The sequence below is a fragment of the Triturus cristatus genome, chromosome 10, assembly GCF_964204655.1.
Source record: "Triturus cristatus chromosome 10, aTriCri1.1, whole genome shotgun sequence".
NCBI classification, from domain to species: domain Eukaryota; kingdom Metazoa; phylum Chordata; class Amphibia; order Caudata; family Salamandridae; genus Triturus; species Triturus cristatus.
Window position 1 is genome coordinate 1,157,153,667 of NC_140593.1, and position 4,753 is coordinate 1,157,158,419.

The window sequence follows — 4,753 nt, forward strand, 5'->3', positions numbered from 1 at the left end:
AGTCCTTCTTTTGTGGATAACATAGTTCTTTAAACATAGGATGTTAGATATGATTTGGGATTAGGTTGACTTGACCCCCCAGACTTCTCGTCTCCACATATAGAGCTAAATGTCAAGTCCCCGTCACCCCCTAGTTACACGTCAATTACACGTCATACTGCTGCGCGCGCATCTATGCCAAGTATTATCTTATAGATCCACCTATGTATTACATCATAACCAATCATGTTTCTTTTTACTCATTATTACACCCATTTTTCGGTTACGCAGACCAAACGTCAATGTCCTTATCAATTGTTACGCCTACTGTATTCACTTCATTATAATGTATGTACTATAAAAGTTACTTCTTGTCAATAAAGTATGTACTTCACTTCCTGAACCCCCGTGGTGATGGAACTTGAAGCATCCGATTATAATCGATTATTGGAATAAAGCCCATTCCGAAACTCTAATATCACGGATTCTGCCTCTCATTTTACTGAGCTATTTTATAATGTTTCTGTATCAAATTCAGTCCCGGTAAAGGAATTTTTATTTACCACATGATGGCGCCCGAACAGGGACACTTTCTCATCTCACGCGCCGGCGGTGAGTTGCAGGCCCGGTCTCCTGCCACAGCTGGACGGACAATAACGCGTACCAGCAGGATTTCCTGTATCTCCCTCCGGTCAAGCGGGGGCGACTGAGACTGCGATCAACACCCAGACGAGGCGGTGAGAAGTGCGAAGTATCCCGACCAGAGCCTAGCTGAGAGAGCAAGATCCGAGGTATACAGAGACCCACCAGTCCGAAGTCAAGCCCAGTGTCCGACGAGTCGAGTCGAGTCGAGTCCAGTCCGGTTCAAGTTCAAGTTACTGAGGCCTTCCGTTTCCGAAGCTACCCGGTGAGTACCATTGCTGGGGAGGCATTTCTGACGTGCACATAGGTTGTGCCGGTCAAGACGGGTTTGGGTACACAAATCCGGTCTGCACTGTTTTAGCAGTGTATCTGTACTGTTTAGCAGTATATCAAGTGTTCCGAAGTATCTAGTAAGTGTCAAGAATTAAGCATGGTGATTTAGTTATGCAGACGATCATCATTGTTGTTTCAGTTAAAGGTTTAATGTTTAATGTTTAAAGTGTTTAAGTATGTTCTGTATATCGTGGTATGAATGACTGTTCATTATCGTGTTTATTGTATTAAGTCTGTTCAAATTCAAGTATCAGGTCAAAATCAAGTATAAGGTCAGTTCTCAATATGCCGCTCTTTTCGAAATTAAGACAGATCACTACCAGAAAAGGGGTTCTCGAAGAAGCCGTCCCTATTCCTCCTAGGGACACTCCAGGGCACTTTATGTATCACAAACATGGCTTAGACGCTATATTATTTCTTGATTTATGGGTAGACTACACCAAGGGATTACCAGAAAGTCAGAGGTGGCCCACAGCGGGGACCTGGGATGCAGAGTGCATCATGAAAGTCGAGGAGGAGTTATGGAAAAGGAAAGTCAGACAGTCACAGAAAGACGCCGTTGAGTTATGGCGTAAAGAATCTCATAGACGTACAGAAAAAGCACGTAGACAGGAAGAGAAGAGTAAAGAAAGTTCAAGCAAAGTTCGAGAGAATCTATTAATTGAGGAAGGTATCCGAGTGAAATCAGAGCAAGTAGACAGACAAAGAAATGCCCTTATGAATGGTATGTATCCCCTTCTGGCCGAAGGATTACCTAAGGCTACTCCAGAGATACCGAAAGACTTGCCACCCCCATTATTCCCAATCAAGGTACATCCTAAGGGGCATCCTAGAACCGCAGAGGATGTTTTTCTTTCCTCATATTTAGATGACGCAGCTCCCGAGTATGCTAATTCCGCCCCACGTAGACCGCATACCAGGGAGGTCCAACGCCAAGATCCAGCACCCGTATCCCTACAGCAACAAATCGAGTCACAAGTTCCGGCAAGCACATCTGTTTCTGCATCTGTTCCTACAGGTACTTCTATAGCTGAGTCCACGCCTATAGTTGCTGTGTCACGTTCGACGAATCCTTTCACACCCGACGCCCCAGACGGGGCCACGGGAGGTGCTACCAATATTTTTTCTACGCCACCTAGAATAAATAAACTTATTTTTCAAGAGTCAGCGCATTCACGTACACCCAAATTCGTAAGTGATCGTACGCTTAAGGAACTTCTTATAGATTGTAGATATGACCCGGTGCTCGGTAAAGAGGACGAAATGATCCTGGCATCATTACGTATCAGACGAGCCGCAGGGTATTTAACGAAGCTACCAGGAATGACTGCGCATCTAGATAAAATATATCATTTTGTTCAAACAGGGCGAGATCCAGACTGTATTAACAGAGCTATGGAATACCAGAAAGTAGAGATACAGGGGGAACTGTTACGTTTCCTCATAAACTGTGTGATCAGAAATCAAGACCGACCGGGGGTAGATCCGGAAGCAATGAAAATTCTTACAAAATGGAGCCAGAATATATCAGAAGGGAGACACGATAAGCAAAATTGTATAATAGCCATGTGCCGAAAGATCCGTAAAGAAATGGAACGCCTACACGAAGAGAGATTAGAGACAGACGAGTTCGAGCAAAGCGAGGAAGAAGGGTCAGGACTGCCCGCAGGACAGTCGGACACCATAGCCTATGTAGGTAGAGGAAGATCTTGTAATAGGAATCAGACTAGATGGCATACTGACCAAATACGTCCAATATGTCCAGATAATGACAGGAATTTCCAAATACCTATAATTAACATAAGGTCTAACGAGCATTCGTTCCAAACCGCCGACAAACTACTCCGAGAACGAAGGGGTTATCATTTTCTCGATTCTATGGATGAACAAGATTTAGCAAGGGCAGCTGTTCATTGGGTGGACAGTCCCGGAAAATATAGTGATGAGACAGTAGTACGCACATTTTTGAATCTCACCCCAGATGAGCAGAGGTTAGCTGGGATTTATATGATTCAACAACTCATTATACTATATCAGAGTCAGCATTCGGACCCTGGTCCCTTACCTGACATATTGACTGAATTGCTTATGAATAAATGGAGAGGTCCAGGTACTAAATTAATTAAAGAAATTCTAGTATCAAGAAAGCAGTATATTCTTTTTGTATGCTCAGAGCATGTCTCATTGCCTGTCAAGGAAAGAACTACGTATCACCTGGATAGACAGAATCCCTTACGAGAAGTACACCCAATAAAAGGCGAGGACAATCAGTTTAAACGCGTATTTGTATATACGCCCATATCGAAAATAGAATTGTTAGAAATGAAGAAAGTGGTACCCAGTCATGACAAAGACCCAGCGGGTTTTCACCGAGAAATTAAAGACATGTTACTCATGGGAGAGTATACCTACCCCGACATCATGACAATATTAAAGGTGTTGATGCCTGCTGGCATTTATGAGAAACTCAAGGAAAAAGAGTGGGAGGTAGGTGACCAAAAGATAGAATGGTCAGCATTAGAAGCAGAAGAAAGGGCCCGAGGTCCAGGTTCGGGGCTTGGGGACAAAACTAAAGCACTACCAGGTCTACTAGTACAGGTACTGCCACGTTTATTAACTACGAAAAAGGAAGATTGGGGTACAATTTCAGCCTGTAAACAGAAGCAAGATGAAGACACTAGCGATTACTATGCCCGATTCGAGAAATGTTTTGGTATAAATAGTGGCATAAAAGCAAGTAGCGAATCATACCCGCATCTGTTTGTAACAAAATTAGTGGAAAATGCCCTGCCCCCAGTAAAGAATAGAGTATTAAAATTCGAGAGTACCTGGCAAGGTAACACTCCAACACAAATGTTACAAATGTTACAGTACCACCACAATAGAATTAGAGAGGAACAAGAACATGAACACAGACGCATGAAAGACACGAAAATGAAAATGCTAGTTTCCCAGACAGTTCCAGCTGAAGGACATAAAAAGGGTATGACACATTCCGATTCAGCAGGACCTGTAAAAGGGACATGCAATTATTGTAAAAAGCCAGGTCATTACGTACACGATTGTCCAGTGCTAAAACATAATATCGCCATAGGTAAAACACAAGAAAGATCACGGCCACTAAGACAAGATCAGAATGAACAAGGAGCTCCGCAGCATGCCCAGGCCATGCCAGCCGCACAACAGCCAATACAGTTTGTGCCAGCTGCACCACCGTTGCCTGTTGCTGCCACACAGACAACAACACGACAAATGTATCAGACCGCACAGTATGAATATCCCGAGTATCAGCGTTACGCATGAACTAGCCTAGAGAGGGAAGTTGACTTACCCCTTATCGAGATTCCTGTAGATCAAGAAGGACCTTATGTACATAGTAAATTATTAGGTCAAGATAGAAAATTTTTACTCGATACAGGGGCAAGTCGAACAACTATAAAACGTAGTGAAGTTCCAGGGGCACCCCTCTCAGGCTCACAGAATATTTCCCTTGGTTTTTCAGGAAAACCTATTGTTAATGAAGTGTCACAGCCTCTTCCACTTACGATAGGACCTCTGACCCGAACTACAGATCTATTGCTTACTAAATCATGTCCAGAAAACTTGTTAGGAATAAAAACGTTGAAAGCCCTAGGAGCCATAATATGTTGTTCTCCGGAAGGAGTAAGGTTGTTTTTACGTGATTTTAAAGGTCACTATGTATCTAGAGACATGGATCCCCGACTGCAGACTTTACCTACACATCTATGGGCACAAGGCCCTACTGATGTTGGTTGCATGAATATTACACCATATCGAG